Below are 21,003 nucleotides of genomic sequence, written 5' to 3'. Positions count from 1 at the left end.
TTGGATGAATATTTCGAGGTGTAAGAAACGGAATGACTAGATTAGTATACCCCTCTCCCTATGGTGGGAATTATCAGTTTTGTAATGGAATGTTGACAAAAGTCTGGTTCAATTCGTCTATATCCCCCTGGTAGTGAGTAACAGACCTCGATTTTCCAAATGCGATATCTTGCATAGCTTTCCATTTTCTTTTCGAGTCTATCGAAGAACTAAATTTGGTGAAAAAGTATTCAGTTTTCGCAGCATATAAATCAAACGCTTCCCGCGAAAATGATGTAATCGACATTTTTTCGATTTTCGGATTTTTGATGGATATCGGATTACGTCTCCTCTCCAAAGGTACGGTGTTGTACCATGTATCGTTATAAAATGAGAGCGAAAATTATTTTGGTGGAAGCGCCATTTATTTGTGGAGAAAGTTGGGAACCACAACTTTGAGATAGTCAGTAAATTTATCTACCTCGGCACAGCCGTAACCGAAACGAATGACACCAGTTTTGAGATAAAACGAAGAATAATACTGGCAAACAGATGCTACTTTGGACTAAGTAAGCAGTTTAGAAACAAGGCCACCTCTCGACAGACGAAGACTACACTTTACAAGACACTGATACTACCCGTGCTGTTATATGGTTCTGAAGCATGGGTACTTGTGAAAGCAGATGAGGCAGTACTTGGAGAATTTGAGAGAAAGATTCTTCGTAAAATATATGGACCAGTTTGCCAAAATGAAGAATATAGGCGACGTATGAATCACGAGCTGCATGACGACGCTACACGCATCAAAATACAACGGCTCCGTTGGCTAGGTCATGTTGTCAGAATGGATGAAGAAGCTCCAGCAATGAAGTCTTCTGAAGGCAAACACGGTGGTACAGTACACGCAAACCGGGAAGACCAAAAGCCTGATGGAAAGGTCAAGTGGTGGGAGACACCTCGAAACTTGGTGTCAGAGATTTTAGAATGAGCGCAGAAGATCGAGGCGCTTGGAAAGCTATTCTACGTTCGGCTAGTGGAACAAATATTCTGTCATAGCCAATTAAAGTAAAGTAAAGTAAACCATTTATTTTTTATTCTTTCATTTATTTTTTTTTTTTGCATTTTTGAGTGACCGGAATATGTATGTCAAAGTTGCAAATTTTAAACTTTGCTCATGAACATTCCACTAAAGAACTGGGGCAAACTTCTTACATATAAATGAGGGCCTCCTTTTTATAGCCTAGTCCGAACGGCGTGCCGCAGAGCGACATCTCTTTGGAGAGATGTTTTACATGGCATAGTACAAATGTTGCCAGCATTAGGAGGGGAAAACCAACGCTAAAAATTTTTTCTGATGGTCTCGCCAGGATTCAAACCCAAGCGTTCAGCGTCATAGGCGGACATGCTAAACTCTGCGCTACTGTGGCCTCCCCGATATGTGGCTCATATCAAAATTGCTCATTAGCATAATATTAAATAATTTGACTGTTAAACAAAAGGACCAAATTTTGCAATTAGTCCGAATCGAAGGAACATATGGGAGCTATATCTTAATCTGAACCGATTTTAACCAATACGAGTATGTTCTGCATCTATTCCGCGAAAGTCATATGTGCCATATTTCAAGAAAACTGGATATAATGATGCAACCTCCATTTTGTTGAGAACAAGCGGGAATGTAGCTAACATCATTTTTGCGGGAAGGGCTCCATATATTGATATTTAGACTCTTTCTTTCCAAAAGAAATTTCTCATAAAGCTCCGGAAAATTCCATCCAAGTCTTCCATTTAAAGTACGCCGAATCTCTGTTGTTTATCAATATACTAATTGTAGAATTAAACCAAGGATTGGTGGTTGATCTGATACTCATGTTCCTCATGGGCTCTACAAACTTTCCCATGAACATTCCACTTAGGGACAGAGGAAAACTTTTCACATATCGATCGAGTGCTGTCCTAATCAAGTTTAAGCTTAAAGATGAGGAACCTCTTTTACAAATTTGTACAATAGTTTCCGGCAGAAAACCTTACTTCCGATCCACAGAAACCAGCGTATACAGTAAATCCCTATTGACTTGGCATATTCTATCATTTAAGACGGCATATTCCAAATTTCTATAGTCACGACAGAAAAAAAGTCTCTATATATTCTTGCACGGTGAAATCGTATGTAATGGCAACCCCTCATTTTTCCAAAGTCGAAAATAACCAAAATTTTTCTGTTAATGTGAAATTGGTAAACATAGCTCAAACTTTTTTTTTTTTAAATTGTGGTCGCTACTGGGTGCAGCTAGTCCATCGTCGGTGAAATTTTGTTAGTTAGGTAAGAGCTGAATTTTTCACTACTTGCCAACACACTATTTACAGGCCAATCCTGATCTTTCAAAGCCTTCAAAATGTGGTTGTCTTTGAGAATATCTTCGTTTTCGTATTGATAGTTTTGGCGAATCATCTTCAGTATTTTGATGAAATTTTTTCTTTTGCGCTCATTTTACTACTTTTCTTCCTGACTTACACTTTTTTCTTTCTTTGTAGGTGAAATGCATAAACAATTGATGTCAAATGACCTAGCGACTACCGTAAGTGTAATATAAAACTTGCTCTCATATATAAAAGTCTGCCGACTAATATTATTTGAACGCATTTCCTTAATTAGGGTGGGGATTAAGATTTGAACATTGTAAAAAGATTTGTTTTGGAAGAAAATCACTAATTCTAAAGATAAATTTAAAAAATATGTCACTGCGTCCAACACTACGGCCAAAGCCCACAGAACTAATAAATTTCTACTTGAATCAACGCTGCTTGCGTTGATCCTTTCTCACTAAGAGCTCCGTATCGATTGCCTTAAATACGAATAGGTAGAAAAATATCCACGAATGGAGCGGTCTAAGAAAAATTCCAGCTCGAGCTAGGAAAGAGGTATCCTAATGTTCCAATGGACGACTAAAACTAGTTAAAACCAATTTATCCCGTGATATAAGGTCATGTTTGGGGGAACATTGGCTTGTCGATAGTCGGCAGTTACGTTACGTCCAAAAAATATCCAACAAAAATTTTTCTCATAATTCTTAGAAATGAGATTTCTGGAATCCATTTTAGTGCCTTGTTGCATTTGATAGTTTCTATATGAAAAAAAAAACAAGTACAAGCGCGCTATGTTCGGCCGGGTCGAATTTCGGGAACCCACCCCCACAGATTCTGCTAAAAATTTATACAAAATAAATTTAGTTGAAGGGCATAATTTTATTCTACATACCAAACTTCTGTCAAACCAGAAAAAATTAAAGCTTCTAGGGACCGAACAAGGATGATCGAAAGACCGGTTTACAAGGGAGCTATGTCGGGCTATAGACCGATTAAAACCGTACTTGGAACGTTTGTTGGAAGTCATAACAGAATTTTACCTGCAAAATTTGATCCAAATCGGACAAATATTGTAGCTTCCAGCGGCTCCAGAAATCAAATCGGGAGATCGGTTTATATGGGAGCTATATCAGGTTATAGACCCAGTTGGACCGTACTTGGCAAAGTTGTTGAAAATCTCAATAGAACATTTCAGCCAAATCGGATGAAAATTGCGGCTTCCAGCGGCTCAAGAAGTCTCATCGGGAGATCGCTTTATATGGGAGCTATATCAGGTTATAGACCGATTTGTGCCGTACTAGGCACAGTTATTGGAAGCCGCAACTGAACACCGCATGCAAAATTTCAGCCAAATTGAACGAAAATTGCGGCTTGTAAAGACTCAAAAAGTCAAATCGGGAGATCGGTTTATATGGGAGCTTTATCAGGTTACAACCCGTTTTGGACCGTACTTGGCACAGTTTTTAAAATACTTAACAAAACACTATATCCTAAATTTCAGCCAAATTGGATTTTCAAAAAATGCGGATTGAGAGGGCTGAACAAGTAAAATCGGGAGATCAGTTTATATGGGAACTACATCAGGTTATAGACCGAATTGGACCGTACTTGGCACAGTTGTTTGGAGTCGTAGCAGAACACTGCATACAAAATTTCAACCAAATCAGACAAAAATTGCTGCTTCAATCGGCTCAAGAAATCAAATCGGGAGATCGGTTTATATGGGAGCTATATCTAAATCTGAACCGATATGGCCTATTTGCAATCTCCAACAACCTACATTAGTATTAAGTATTTGTGCGAAATTTCAAGCCCGCTAGCTTAACGCGTTTGATCGCTATCGTGATTTCGACAAACGGATGGACATGGCTAAAAACAACAGCAATTTTGGTATACCCACCACCACAGGATTGGGGTATACTAATTTAGCCATTCCGTTTGTAACATCTCGAAATAATCGTCTAAAACCCCATAAGGTATATATAATCTTGATCGCCTCAACGTTTTGAGTCGTCTGTCCGTCTTTCGAAATCACGTTAGTGGTCGAAAGTGTAAAGCTAGCCGCTTGAAATTTTGTACAGATATATCTGACGATATCCACTTTTTTTTTACTCGGGATGGTTGTTTGAAGACGTAACGAAACACTTAATGCAAAATTACGGAAGAATCGGATAATAATTGTGCACTCTTGAGAAACAAGAAGTCAAGATCCCAGATCAGCTTAGCTCGGCTTATATGGCAACTATATCAGGTTATGAACCGATTTAGACCATACCTGGCACAGTTGATTGAAAGTCATGAGAATTGCCCGCTATAATGGCTTAAGTATACTGAACTATAATCTAGAATAATGAACCATATTACGCACAGTTGTTCGAAGTCCTAACAAAATGCTAAGTGCCAAGTTTCAGATAAATCGGATAAGAATCGCGCCCTCTAGAGGCTCAAGAAGTCAAGATCCGGAATCGTTTTAAATGGCAGCTATACCAAAACATGGAATGGCTTGGCCAATTTACAATTCCAACCGACGTGCACCAATAAGAAGTATTTGTGCAAAAGTTTCAAGCGCCTAACTTTACTCGTTAGCTTGCTTGCAAACAGACAGACATGGCTAAATTGACTTACAACGTCAAGACCATCAAGAATATATATATTTTCTTATATATTACTCAGATCAATACTTCGATGAGTTACAAAGGGAATGACGAAGTTAGTATACCTCCATCCTATGGTAGTGAGTATTAAGAGAAGATTTACAGCAGAAAGACCCAAGGTCAACATGCTCTCTGTTAATGTTAGGTCAATGCAGATATTGGAGTTGAAGCCACCTGCAATAACATCATCATATTAACCCAAGGTCACTCCCTCTAAAATATCCTAAATCTGTTGCAAGTCAATTATATTTGCAAATTTTGCCCATGAACATTCCATTCCACTGAGGAACAGGGTCAAACTTCTCACATATCAATGAGTGCAGTCCGATTCAAGTTTAAGCTCAATGATAAAGTGTCTCTCTCGAGACCGAACGGCATGCTGCAGTGCGACACCTCTTTGGAGAGAAGTTCTATATGGCATAGTACGTCACAAATGTTGCCAGCATTAGGAGGGAAAAACCAACCCTGAAAATTTTTTCTTATGGTCTTGCCAGGATTCGAACCCAGGCGTTCAGCGTCATAGGCGGACATGCTAACCTCTGCGCTACGGTGGCCTCCAATTGATTGTATTATACAATCGATAAATGCAACCATTTATAGAATTTAATAATTTGATATGATTTCAACAAAAACATTTTCCATCTCATGACCAAAAATGGATTTTACCCCAAATTTCTGCCTCAAAGTATTTCTCGCTTTTATTGCCACAGCCCCTCCACTACGTTGCCTACCAAATTTGAAAAAAGAATAACCAGGAAGATTTAACAAGCCCTCAGGAATGGAAGAGCTCAACCAGGTTTCTGAAAGGCATATTCTGTCCACTCCAGACTTTTCCAATATTAGTCCAAACTCATCAATTATGTTGACCAAGCTTTGTGCACTTATGGGGCATATGTTCAAACCATTTATTTTGTCTGGCCCTGTATATAAACTAAGCCTTTAGTCACGTCATTGGACTCTTTTTCTGCACAACCATTTGAACTACTAAAAATTTTTTGAATTTAAGGCATCAGCAACGTGTTTATGCATAGATTTGTATACCCTACACCACCACTGTGGTACAGGGTATTATAAGTGTGTGCATTTGTTTGCAACGCTAAGAAGGAGAAGAGCTAGACCCATTATTAAGTACACCGATTGGCTTAGAATCACTTCCTGATTCGATTTAGCTATGTCCGCCTGTTCGCGTGTCTGTCCGTCCGTCTGTCTGTACAGGTATTCTTGTGATCAAGGTACAGGTCGCATCCGACTGTCATGAAATTTGCACAAGTCACTTTTTTAGTCCAATGACGAACGTTATTGATTTTGAAAAAAAATCGGTTCAGATTTAGATATAGCTCCCATATGTATATATGGGAGCTATATCTTAATCTGAACCGATTTCATCCGATATGGACTTTTAGCCATAATTTTGGTCCTATCTCTACAAAATGAAGCACAAGTTGTTTTATGTGGCAGTCTAACATCTGTGTGAAATTTCATGAAAATCGGTTCAGATTTAGATATAGCTCCCATATATGTCTTTCATCCGACATGGACTTTTAAGGCTGTAATAGCCACAATTTTGGTTCTATCTCTACTAAATGAAGCACAAGGTATTTTATTTGACGTCCTAAAATGTGTGAAAAATTTCATGAAAATCGGTTCAGATTTAGATATAGCTCCCATACATATATTTCATCCGATATGGCCTTTGAAGGCTGTAGAAGCCAGATTTTTGGTTCTATCTCTACAAAATGAAGCACAATTTATTTTATTTGGCGTCCTATTATGTGTGCCAAATTTTCATGAAAATCGGTTCAGATTTATATATAGCTCCCCAATATGTCTTTCATCCGATATGGACTTTTAAGGCTGTAATAGCCACAATTTTGGTTCTATCTCTACTAAATGAAGCACAAGGTATTTTATTTGACGTCCTAAAATGTGTGAAAAATTTCATGAAAATCGGTTCAGATTTAGATATAACTCCCATATATATCTTGCATGCGATTTAGAATTTTAAGGCTGTAGAAGCCACAATTTTGGTCCTAACTATATAAAATGAATAACAAGGTATTTTATTTGGCGTCCTAATATGAGTGCAAAATTTCATGAAAATCGGTTCAGATTTAGATATAGCTCCCATATATGTCTTTCATCCGATATGGACTTTTAAGGCTGTAATAGCCACAATTTTGGTTCTATCTCTACTAAATGAAGCACAAGGTATTTTATTTGACGTCCTAAAATGTTTGAAAAATATCATGAAAATTGGTTCAGATTTAGATATAGCTCCCATACATATATTTCATCCGATATGGCCTTTGAAGGCTGTAGAAGCCAGATTTTTGGTTCTATCTCTACAAAATGAAGCACAATATATTTTATTTGGCGTCCTATTATGTGTGCCAAAATTTCATGAAAATCGGTTCAGATTTATATATAGCTCCCATATATGTCTTTCATCCGATATGGACTTTTAAGGCTGTAATAGCCACAATTTTGGTTCTATCTCTACTAAATGAAGCACAAGGTATTTTATTTGACGTCCTAAAATGTGTGAAAAATTTCATGAAAATCGGTTCAGATTTAGATATAACTCCCATATATATCTTGCATGCGATTTAGAATTTTAAGGCTGTAGAAGCCACAATTTTGGTCCTAACTATATAAAATGAATAACAAGGTATTTTATTTGGCGTCCTAATATGAGTGCAAAATATCATGAAAATCGGTTCAGATTTAGATATAGCTCCCATATATATCTTCCATCCGATATGGCCTTCGAAGGCTGTAGAAGCCACAATTTTGGTCCTAACTCTACAACATGAAGCACAAGGTGTTTTATGTAGCGTCCTAATATCTGTGTGAAATTTCATGAAAATCGTATCAGATTTAGATATAGCTCCCATATATATCTTTTATCCGATATGGCCTTTTAAGGCAGTAGAAGCCACAAATATGGTCAGATCTCTACAATATTGGGTGTGAGATGTTATCCCAGATTAAGATATTGCTCTCATCCGATATGACTTTTTAAGGCTGTAGAAATCCACAATTTTTGTTCTATCGTAAGAAAATCGTTGAAGGTTCTATTCGATATTTCAATAGGTGTGCAAAATTAAAGTCTGACTAGAAATTCTGACTATTTCAAGTCTGACTAGACTTGAAGATGAGTTCTATATATTAAAATAAGTTCGTAGAATAGGTGGTGTAGGGTATTATATAGTCGACTACGCCCGACTTCCTTACTGGTTTTGTTTCTTATTGTTCTAATATGCCTTTCAAGTTCACATGCTAAAAATTATACTTAAATTATTTCACACTTCATTCGTCACGTATAGGTTTTTAGCAGAGAAAATGTAAGTTGCTCACTTTCAAAATTTCATTTTTCAAAACTTCAAATAATAAGCAGACGAATCCATGGTGGTAATAAAAAAGAGTGTAGTCTCTTCAAACACGTGTGTCAATATTGTATTTTCAATATCCACCGACCATTGTACAGTTTTCGGCATTCTCTTTACATCATCAATTCTACTATCAAACATTTCTATCTATAAATGACAATAACTAGTTTAGCTTTATTCAACTGCTGTTAGGAAAATGACTTTAAAAACTTCTAAAATCATTTCCTTTTCATAATATTTTAGTATTTCTCTTATTATTAGTTTATTATTTGTAAATAGAGAACGTTATCAACAGGGTGTAGGTTTTCTTTTTTTTTTTTTGTTCTACTCACCAACTCTTCATAAACAATCCAAAATCAAGGAGTGAACAACGGCTGAGTAATTATCTGATATAATTTCTATGTCGGCGATAATGTTGAATCAAACTTTTAAATTTAGTTTTTAAATAGAACTATTTTGCTGGTGCTGTTGTTGTTGTTGATGGTTATGTAGTACAGCAATTCTGCTTATTATTATCGTTGGAGTGGAGAGAGAGAGAGATTATAATGGCAGAGTTATAAATAAATTACAAATTGTGCGTTTGTAATATTTTTATTGCGATTTTTTGCGATTTGTTTTGCAGAAATAGGTTCACTGAGGTTTCGTTAATCAGCAGAGAATATTTTTGTTATTATTTAGAATTTTTTTTATATTCCCAAGCAATGTTTGTTTATGTAAACCACTACGCATGCAATAACGTACTTGGAAAAATTATTATTATTTTGGGATTTTTTTTTTTATAAATTATTTTTTAGTTCATTTGATTTTGAACACATAACATGCGGTTGTTTTTTGTTATTTTTTTTCAGTTGATTTTTTTAGATTGATTATTTTTTGAATTTTTCTCTATTTTTATTGAACTCTTTTTGTGTATAATTTTGCTTTATTGAATTTGATAGGCTTGTTGTATTGATTTTTTTTAAATATTTCTTCTTGGATGGCAATCACTGGAAAATATTAACATGAATTAAATGGGATTAAGTTTTATATTATTATCATTATTCGAAAATATTTATTAAAGTTCTTTTTTTAACACTTTGCTTTCATCATCACTTATTTATATCATCCATATTCACTTAAATATCAGTATCCTTTTTTTTAAATTTTCAGCATTATGTACTTTTCTTTTATTATTATAATTTTTTCTATATTTTCTTTAGCTTTTTTAAATTCTTTCTATGTCGAAAAAAATACTTAGTCTTCTTATATTTTTAATGATTATGGTTGGTTGTATGTATTATACATTCCTTACGAATGAAAGAATTGAATAAATTCTCTATTTTTTCACCAAAAAAAAAAAAAAAAACGAAAGCAATCAACAAACACAAGAAGAAACAGGCACCAGAAACAACAACAACAAACTATATTGAATAAATAATAAACAAATGAAGCGAATTATAATATCATAAGAAAAAAAAATCAACTTGTTGACTTTTTTTGTTTTGCTATTCGCTTCTTTTTCTATTGCGATTATTACGCTGTGGTATATGATGATGTTGTTATTAATGTGGTTGTTGTTGTTGGAAATGAAATACAAAGTGTGATAGTAGAGCACACTCTCTTTCACTCTAGGTGAGAGAAAGAGCAAAGAGAGCAGCAGAGCAACCTTTACTAAGGAACCGAAAGCTTTGGCTGCGATCTCTTTTCACGAACAATGATCACCCTTGCCAATGGCCGTTGTAGGAGTAAAGGGGGGACACATAGACAAACACGCACACATACACTCACTCATGTAGAGCACGTAATAAGAACAGCCAAAGGTAAATTGATTTGATCAATTTCTTAAAACACAATCACGTAACAAATTATTTCACAAAACAAAATTCTACAAAAAACAAAAATTGTTTCATAGGTATTTTAAGAAAATAATAGTAATAAAAGGGAAAATTTCACACATAAAGACATAATTTAAATAAAAAAAGGAATTTTTTTTGAATAAGATTCCCCCTCCGTATGGGTACTCGCTGGCACACTCACACACCCGTGCACTTTGATTTGCCATCCCAAAGGGGAAGGCGAAAAAATCCCCATAATCACGATCATTTTTTGCGTTTCTTTTATTATTATTTCATCTCTTTATTCACTCACTAACTCGCTGGGGCTCGCACACACACACACACACACACTTAAACATCCATTAGCGATATTTGATTGTTATATGCTGGTATGGGTATTATTTTTTCAATTCTTTGTTTCTTCATTTTCTTTTGCGTTTTTGCTTTTTTTTTTGCTCTATTGCTTCTGAAATATATTTCGTTTTAATAGAAAAAAAATTGCTTTAGCCTTATTTTGCCTACGATCTAAAAAATTCACACACGCACGCACACACGCAGATAGAGGAGGTTGGCACTACTACAATAAGTTCAGCTATCGATCAGTAAAATCTGCCAACCCCCTTTTCCCCACAAAAGCGCGCGAATATCACCTCATAGGCACAAAGACAACACCAAAAAAAAAAAAAAAAAAAACACGCACGCACGCACACACCATACAAGGCAGAGGTGTTACACCATCATCATCATCATCATTGGTAATTTATAAAGAACCCAAAAGAAATGAAAAATAAACATTGGAAGTTAATCAAACAAAAAAATGGAAAATAATGATTAGAGCTGCTCTTCGCACAGCTTTATATGGGGTTGCCATCATCATCATCATCACCAGGCATTTGTATTGCTATATGGCTGTATTATTATCAGCTAGAAAATTCCACTTGATGTTATTAAATATTTCCTTTTTAATTTTCTTGCACTTCTTTTTAAATTGTTCTCTTTTGTTTTTGTTTTATTATATATTCTTAAAGAAATTCTTTTTTGTCGTTTGTTTTTCGATCACTTTTAAACTTCATCATTGGCATTTGTTATCATCATTATTATGCTTCACTCTTGAGCACACTAAAAATCAAAAACGAACGACCTCGTGGCTTTTAAGCCCACAACGTGTTATACGGTCTCTACCTGCTTACAACTTGGAGGCGAACTGACAACTGATTCGTTGCTGTTTACTGGCGACTCGATTAAGTGGTTCCAAACACCAACAAAAACATAACGCGCCATACGCGGACAAACATCACACAAGCGCAAACATTCATCCATGCACACACACACACACACACGGTTAGCCGCTTTTCTCAGAGCCAACTCAGCCAGAGTAATCAACCGCCACAAACAGCAGCAGCACCACCGCAATATTCAGTCTGTCAATCGTTGTTTCTCGTCGGTTATTCTTCGTATTTTGTTTTTTTTTTTTATTTTATTTTTTCGTTTGGTATGGCCCCAACCATCTGTCGTGGTTATTTGAACGACGACGCTCTATCAAGCACCACATACCACAGCATAGCATAAACGAATCACAGGCAACGAAGAGCAGCAGCATATATTAGTAACCCAAACCCCCAACCCACCCTGCACTAATAATGCTAAGGCCTGCCTCACACTTAATACAGCATAGCCCATGAAATATGAGAGCCAGAGAGCATTTGTACCCAAAAAGCAAAAAAAATGAGAAAAAGAGCTCCACCAAAAGCAGCATCAGTAGTAGTGTTTGTGCACTATGGTTTGCTGAGTGGGAGCTTAAGTTCATTCTCTTGTTTGCAATCCACAAAAATGTGTTCATTTCTATGGCCCCATTAAAGCGGCAAAAGAATAATGCACTGAGAGAAATAATAGCAGATAAGTTGCTTTGTAATAGAAGGTTTTAAATGGGAGATGATATAAAACACAATTTTTGCCTTCGCGCTAAATTTTGTTTACCAATATTTCTTCCGTTGTAATGAATTGTTATAACTTTTGAAAATCATATGGCTATTCTAGATGTAAAGGGTGATTTTTTTGAGGTTAGGATTTTCATGCATTAGTATTTGACAGATCACGTGGGATTTCAGACATGGTGTCAAAGAGAAAGATGCTCAGTATGCTTTGACATTTCATCATGAATAGACTTACTAACGAGCAACGCTTGCAAATCATTGAATTTTATTACCAAATTCAGTGTTCGGTTCGAAATGTGTTCATTCACCGTAACGTTGCGTCCAACAGCATCTTTAAAAAAATACGGTCCAATGATTCCACCAGCGTACAAACCACACCAAACAGTGCATTTTTCGGGATGCATGGGCAGTTCTTGAACGGCTTCTGGTTGCTCTTCACTCCAAATGCGGCAATTTTGCTTATTTACGTAGCCATTCAACCAGAAATGAGCCTCATCGCTGAACAAAATTTGTCACAATTCGAACCGAACACTGATTTTGGTAATAAAATTCAATGATTTGCAAGCGTTGCTCGTTAGTAAGTCTATTCATGATGAAATGTCAAAGCATACTGAGCATCTTTCTCTTTGACACCATGTCTGAAATCCCACGTGATCTGTCAAATACTAATGCATGAAAATCCTAACCTCAAAAAAATCACCCTTTAGTAGTAAGTACTTCAAGCTGCATTGGGTATAAAACAAAGTCGTTCTGCTAAGTTGATTCAATTCTTACAAATTTGATGAAAATTTGAACACCTGTTAAGATATCATGCAAAATTTCCTGTGAAAAGAAGATAAAGAAGAACTTATGGACAGAGGTAAATCGAATCAACAACTAAGCGATTCTAGGTCTGTCGTTATGCAGGGTACCCCAGAGAAACTTATTTAATTGACACAACTACCGAACGGTGATTTGATTGGAAAGGGGGCACTTCTGGAGGGTGAAGTCACCAAGTTTCTTTCTCTCTCCAGTCAGATAGATCTAGCGTTTTGGAAAATTAGGGTAAGGGATATTGTTTGCCCACCTTCTGAGGTATCCTATTTTCTGCGTGGGGCCAAATGCTACCATCTGTGAAGATTTTATGAAAATCGCATCCGCCGTTTGTTATACCCACCACCATAGGACGGGGATATACAATCTAGTGATTCCGTTTGTAACATCTCGAAATATTGATCTAGGACCCCATAAAGTATATATATTCTTGATTGTCTCGACATCCTAAGTCTATCTAGCAGTGTCCGTCCGTCTGTCAAAACCACGATAGCGGTCGAACGAGTAAAGCTAGCCGCTTGAAATTTTGCACAGATTCTTAATATTGATGTAGGTCATTGGGGATTGCAAACGGGCCATATCGGTTCAGATTTGGGTATAGCTCCCATATAAACCGATCTCGCGATTTGACTTCTTAAGCCCCTGGAAGCCACAGTTTTTGTTATGACTTCTAAAAACTATGCCAAGTACCGTCCAAATCGGTCAATAACCTGATATAGCTCCCATATAAACCTGTCTCCCGATTTGACTTCTTGAGCCCTTGGAAGCCCCATTTTTTGTCCGATTTGGCTGAAACTTTGCACATAGTGTTCCGTTACGACTTCCAACAACCGTGTTAGGTACGGTTCAAATCGGTCAAGAACCTGATATAGCTCCCGTATAAACCGATCTCCCGATTTGACTTCTTGAGCCCCAGGAAGCCTCAATTTTCATCCGATTTGGATGAAATTTTGCACACAGTTTTCTGTTTTGACTTCCAACCACTGTGCAAAGTACGGTCTTAATCGGTAACCTAATATAGCTCCCATAAAAACCGATCTCCCGATTTGACTTCTTGAGCCCCTGAAAGCCTCAATTTTCATCCGATTTGGCTGAAATTGTGCACATAGTGATCTGTTTTGACTCTTAACAACTGTGCCAAGTACGATCCAAATCGGTCTATAACCAGATAAAGCACCCATATTTTAGCAGAATCCATGGTGGTGGGTTCCCAAGATTCAGCCCAGCCGAACTTAGCACACTTTTACTTTTTGAGTCGGAACATAGAAACGAAGCGCAACACTTTAATTATACCCCATAGGGTGGGTATACCTAATATGTAATTCCGTTTGTAGCACCTCGAAATATGCGTCTGGGCTAGGTTAAACTGGCAGTCTGCCTTCAGATTAACTTGGACGTTTTCGTCCATTGTGGAACATGATAAGGAAGATACATTCTAGTTCCAACAGTTGAACAATCCAGAACGCTTTAAAAAGACCGACAACTGGCGAATGTTCGCATCCGCTAAATCAGACATGTTCTTAAAGAAATGGGAACCTAAAGTGGAACTCCTTCTGACTGTCAGTGCGGGACACACACACAGCAGATGTTCGCTACTTCCTCGACGTCCTCACAGCTTCTGCAAAAGTAGTTGCTGGCAACCTTCAGTCTGCCACCATGTTTTCCGATCAGAGAGTGACCTGAGACGTCTGTTCTAGCCAGTGACAGCAAAGCGGTATGCCTCTTCAGGTTAAGATTGGGCCGCATAATTTTGTAATGCCCACTTGCCCCACTTCGTGACCATCTATCGTTGCCCTTTGGGCCTGAATACCCACAGATTCCAGCTCCCCTAGAATGTGTAAGATGGTTCTAGGAACTCTTCTGCTTTACAAAACCCTGGGACATCTCTGTAGCCAGAGGCACCCAGAACAGGTGAATATTGAACTGTTCAGCCATCTCGTTGATAGATCTGCAACAGTCGTGGGTGGTTCTTGAATTCAGAACTATGTTCCGCATATATTTTATGGCTGCTTGGCTGTCTGAGAAGATATTTAAGCCTGTTGTCGTTATGACATTATATCCTAGCCATTCCATAACTTCTTTATTTGCAAAGATCTCCGCTTAATACACACTGCAATAGTCGGGTAACCTTCTCGATATGACCAGTTCTATTGTAGTTTTTCAGAGTACACCCCAAAGCCCACATGGTCGTCTAGTTGGGAACCATCCGTATAGAAGTCTATGTATCTTCTATTACCAGGAATACCGTAGTTTCAATCGGTTCTATCAGGAATAGTGGTACAGTACTTTTTAACAAAAAACGGCTCAGGTAGGGTGTAATCCCCACTGCCTGGAACATCGGAAATTGTATCAGGGATAACACAGTGTTCTTAGCCGCCACATGGCCACAGAAGAAGCTCCCTTATCCACACAGCAGTGGTCGCAACAATTTGTCTCGCCACAATGTCCAGAGGCATTGGGTGTAGCATTGAACTCAGTGAATCAGATGGTGTCGTCCTCAGTGCGGCTGTGATGCACAAACAAGCCATCCATTGGATCCGATTGAGTATTGAACAGTAGGTGGACTTTCGAAGCGCCGTTCACCAAACCACAACACCATATAGCATTATAGTTCTCACAACTACAGTATATACCCAGTGCATGACCCCCAACTTTTGACGTTAGATATCTTGCAGCTGTAAAGGGCAAGAGTTGCTTTTCTCGTCCTTTCCAAAAGGTTGTATTTGAAGTTCAATTTCCTGCCCAGCAAAATACCCAGATATTTCCCCCTTTCATAAATGGAACATCCTAACTAGACATTGTCCATATATTCTCTGACTTCTGAATATACCCCACCGTTATAGGTCTATAGAGGCCGCAGATGTATCCTCCACAGAACTGCAGAATTCCATCCAGGATTTGTTTGCTCGGCCTTATATTTTCTTAGTTCAGCCTTATAGATGTACCAATCATGCGGTGCTCTTGTGGCTTTCGCCTTGTTGAAGAGTTTTCTTTTGTCCTTCCTTAGGCCAACCAGCTTTGGGGTCCACCATAGCGGTCGCAGTTTGCCCCTTGGCACTAGGACATGCTGACACAAGCGAGTCATTCAGGGTCCTCGTGATCCGCTAGACCACTATGTCTATATTCTCCGCAGTTGCCACTTCCTTTTCTGGTCTAGAAGGGATAGATGTGGAGAATTTGTGCCGAAATTTATCCCAATCCGCCTTTCTTCTGTTTAGCCGAGGAACCACTTTTGCAGTATTTTCTTCAAGGCTGAAACTTACTTATCGATGATCAGAGAAGCTGTGGTCGTCCAACACTTCCCAGTCGCATATTTTTGCGCTTTTATCTTCCCATACAAAGGTAATATCTAGTACCTTCTGCCTGTTCCTGGTAATAAATATCGGTTCATCCCTCCTATTACAAATCGTCAGATTGCAACTTAAAGGTTAGGTTAGGTTGAAAAGAGGGTGCGGATATTAATCCGCCCTATGCCACTATGGAGATGCACCTACGCCAGTAATCGGTTTGTTGTGCGCTCTAAACAAAAAAAAAGTAACCTCGAAAAAGAAAATCTAAGTTAGGAATTCCGTTCTACTTAAAAAATCCTTATTTGTTTTCCATACCTCTAAGTTGGTTCATGTCTGGTATTGTGTTTCCACCTAAGTGCTGGTATCTGTTTGACGCGTAAGCAGGGCAATGACATAGGAAATGCTCCAACGTCACGTCATATTCTCCGTATCCCCTACACATGCTATCGCTTGCCGTAGTCCTCTGTGTCCCGTTATAATACAGAAAGCTATACTGACCTCCTTCTTACTTCCCCAAAAAAGGCGTTAATCTCCCTCTTACACTGCAAGGATGTTCGTGACTTTATCGTCCTGGTTGTTATTGCCATTATGGCCATTTTACTGTCCGTAAAGATGTTCATACGCGACGTCCTCGGGTTAATGCCACACCACTTCATGCATTCCGTGATCGCCCGGATCTCTACCTGCAGGACTGTATTATGGTTAGGCAATCTAAAACAGATGTCAGTCCCTGGGTTCCCAATGTAGACCCACAGGTCCCCTCCGACCTCTAGTTTTGATCCATCCGTGTAACATGATCTTCCAAATGGCAATACTAGGGTTCCGTCAATTCAAGACTGTGGCGCTGGCAGCAGTGCTTCGCACTCGACCTCAAGTGTCGTCTCAGGTATTCCATCCGAAACCTCTTCCATTCCTTCCAGGTTTGTTTGAGCTGCTCCTATCCTCAATCGATTTTGCCATCGCTCCCAGTCTCATAGCCGCAGTGGCTGCCTCGCACTTAATCTGTATGTGTATGGGTCGGATATCTAGAATAGTCTCCAGTGCCCTAGTGGGAGTGGTGCTCATCGCTCCGTCTATGCTAAGACATCATGTTCTCTGTACTTGTTGTATTATCCTTACATTGCACTTTTTCTCCATCGCAGTCCACCATACTACTGAGGCGTATGTACGTAATGGTCCTATTACGCTCCTGTACTTGCAGCTTATAATATTCGATAAATAGATCACCCCTTTCTTTGATATCCAAATTTCTGTCTCCTGCAATCCGCCTGACTTTAGCGATGTGATCGATAGTTCCTCAGGCAAGTTCTCAGCATCAAATGCTGAGTCGTCTTCTGATTCCCCAATACCAACGCTCTTATAGACCTTCAGTTGTTGTTCAACTTGTTGAATCCGTATGACACATTTCCTTCAGACTTCTTGAGGTCTGCGAGACAGACGGAGCTTAGTACGAATACTGTCTATCTCCGGTCACCATCGTCCTCATCCTATCTTCCAATCTTCAAGCATTTTCAAGACGTTGATTGAAAGATTGGAATTACATTCACTTAGTCTTCTAAGTATGGGTTCAGGATTTGAGGGAATTCTTAGTATCCATGGATCGAGAAGAAGTATCTTTCTTCTTGACTAAACTCAGTGCCGCGCCTTAGTTTGAATCGGCCCCGATACCAGCCTGCATCGTCACAAACTGGAGGAGGTCCAGGAAATTCCGCAAGAACATCGGAGTATACTGATGACAGTCCATTGACAGCAAATGAAAATTGCAAATTTTACCCATGAACATTCCACTTAGGAACAGGGGCAAACTTCTCACATATCAATGAGTGCAGTCCGATTCAAGTTTAAGTTCAATGATAAGGGGCCTCCTTTTTATAGCCGAGTCCGAATGTCGTGCCGCAGTGCGACACCTCTTTGTAGAGAAGTTTTACATCGCATAGTACCTCACAAATGTTGCCAGCATTAGGAGGGGAAAACCACCGCTGAAATTTTTTTCTGATGGTCTCGCCAGGATTCTAACCTAAGCGTACAGCATCATAGGCGGACATGCTAACCTTTGCGCTACGGTGGCCTGCCATTGACTATCCACTCCTATTATTGCTAGGCAGTGCAGTGCAGCCCTGTTCTTCTCCCCCATCGACAACTGCCATCACCAAACGGTTCCTAGCAACATTAGCAAAGATTCTTGGACCCATCTTAATATTGTTCGCCCTAGTTCTTTTAGCAGCCTTTTGGCTGACTGCGCTGCAGTTTCCGAATCTATGCGTGCAGTGTTTGCGGTAGCCTGCGCAGTGAATCCCCGCGCCGAAATTTAGGGAGACTCTCTCCATATTAGTGAGAGTCTTAGGATCATTCGCACCAAGCCTCTCAATAAAGCTGAGAGCGATGCGTCTTCCATTATTTCAACCCCTTAAAGAGCGTGTTGGTTTGCCGGGGAAGGCCGATGGCCTAGGCAAATTATAGACTGGTCGTCAAAGGCCCCTGCTGACCAGTTGTTCTTCTCCCTCGCCGACAACTGACATTACCAAACTGTCCCTAGCGACATTAGCAAAAGTTCTTGGATCCATCCTACTATTGTTCGCCCTAGTTCTTTAAGGCATGGGATCCCCTCCAGGTGCCCGCAGCCTTTTGGCTGACTGCAGTGCAGTTTCCGAATCTATGCGTTTAGTGTTTGGGGTAGCCTGTGCAGTGAATCCCCGAGCCCAATTTAGGGAGTTTCTCTCCATATTAGTGAGAGTCTTAGGATCATTCGCACCAAGCCTCTCAATAAAGCTTAGAGCAATGCGTCTTCCACTATTCCAACCCGAGCGTGTTGGTTTGCCGGGGAAAGCCGAGGGCCTAGGCAAATTATAGGCATGTGAAGAAAGAATAGGTTCGGCCTTGTCCTTGAGACTCGAACCTGGTGTCTTCGTCAAAAGCCCCTGCTGACCAGTCGTTCTTCTCCCTTGTCGACAACTGCCAGTACCAAACTGTCCCTTGCGACATTAGCAAAGGTTCTTGGATCCATCCTACTATTGTTCACCCTACTTCTTTAAGGCATGGGATACCCTCCAGGTGTCCTCGGCCTTTTGGCTGACCGGTTATTTAATCCGCTTCACAAAAACCGCAAAACATCATGGATTGCTTGAAAATGGGTTAAAAACGAGATATCCAAATCACGCTTTATAGGGATATTGACCGGTCACCTTGTATACAAATAGAAACCGGTAAAAGTTTTTTTTTTGTGAAACGCATATTCAACAACTGCCGCTGCGAACAATCATAGCACGTTTTTATTTAACGTACGGCTTATTATAGGTGTTCCACACTTCAAAGTAGCATCTTCGAAGTTTCGCTAAAAAGTGGTTGAGCGAAAAACGGGATTTGCTGTAGGTGGTATATATTGGGTTGCCCAAAAAGTAATTGCGGATTTTTCATATAGTCTGTAATTGCATTCTTTCTTCAGTCAGTTATCAGCTGTGACTTTTAGCTTGCTTTAGAAAAAAAGTGTAAAAAAGTATATTTGATTAAAGTTCATTCTAAGTTTTATAAAAAATCCGCAATTACTTTTTGGGCAACCCAATATTTTGCAACTCTTTCAAAATGGATATATCTGCATTTAAAGTTATCTTGTGTTACACTAAATTCCATTTGGGCTTTGAGACTTCTAGTTCAACAGTGTGTTGGTAGCATGACGGAGTAGCTGCCGCTTAAAATTATTAAAATATTCTAAAATTAAATAAAATTCCACTTCAAGTTAATATTATCAAGCTAGTCAAAGGCGGCGACGACAACTTCGTTCGTCCGTCTAGACAAAACGAGAGGTAGTGTATACTTGGAATTGGACTGTTGTCAGAAACGTGCCTCTGAAACCGGTTACATTTACGAATGAGAACACATGCTTACGTTTTAATTGAGTGTTCGACTTATTTCACTTTTTTTTCGTTATTTCATTTAAATGCTTCCACAAGCACAGCCCAATAATTTTGCGATTCACGTCATCAAAAGAATTTCTTTAATGGGCGATACGCAAGATATCATGCAAAAACAGGTAATATGCATACATTTCGTAAGATTTGAGAGCAATAAAAAGCGAGAGGCACATTACAGGGCTTTTTACATGGCATGGTGTGGAGCTAATGACAGGCTTTGTTGTAAAATGTGCTCCGAAATACGATATTTCTGCCCTCGTTTTACGAAAGGGGGATTTGTTTCTTTGTGTGTGAGTTACTTTAATTGACTGATGTTGTATGTTGGGGTCTTGGCCATTCGATCAGGTTTGAGATTCAGTTTCTTGCTTTTCCTTATTATTCAATGACTGCCATGGGCTGGCATGTCCCTCAAATTTTGCACTTGCCTCTGCATTGAACATGCATTCATTTAATGCCTGTCAATTCCGGGGTATCTTTATTTCATTTCTTTTTTATGCCCCTTTTCCATGGGGACGCTTTTGCGGTTGTGCACGAATCTTCTTCGGTTCCATTGCCTTCAAGATCAATTGATATAATGTCAATCAAAACTTAATGTGCCGGTCATTGGCATTATGACCCGATGCATGACGAAGCAAAAGAACTCTGTGGTAATCGAGGGAAAAATGCTAAAGCATATGAAACAAGAGATGACGTTTTTAACTTTAAATGCAAATGTATCCACAATTAAATTTATTATTAGAGCAGTTTGTTTTATAGTGTGGCACACGAATAAGGAAGATCAACAAATATTTTTCAGTGATGTTGATCTTAAGAGGACACTAGTTTATTCTGGCGATGCACTTTTTCAACAGCTCG

The sequence above is a fragment of the Stomoxys calcitrans genome, chromosome 2, assembly GCF_963082655.1.
Source record: "Stomoxys calcitrans chromosome 2, idStoCalc2.1, whole genome shotgun sequence".
Classification (NCBI taxonomy): Eukaryota; Metazoa; Arthropoda; class Insecta; order Diptera; family Muscidae; genus Stomoxys; species Stomoxys calcitrans.
Note: the sequence above shows the minus strand (reverse complement) of the source record.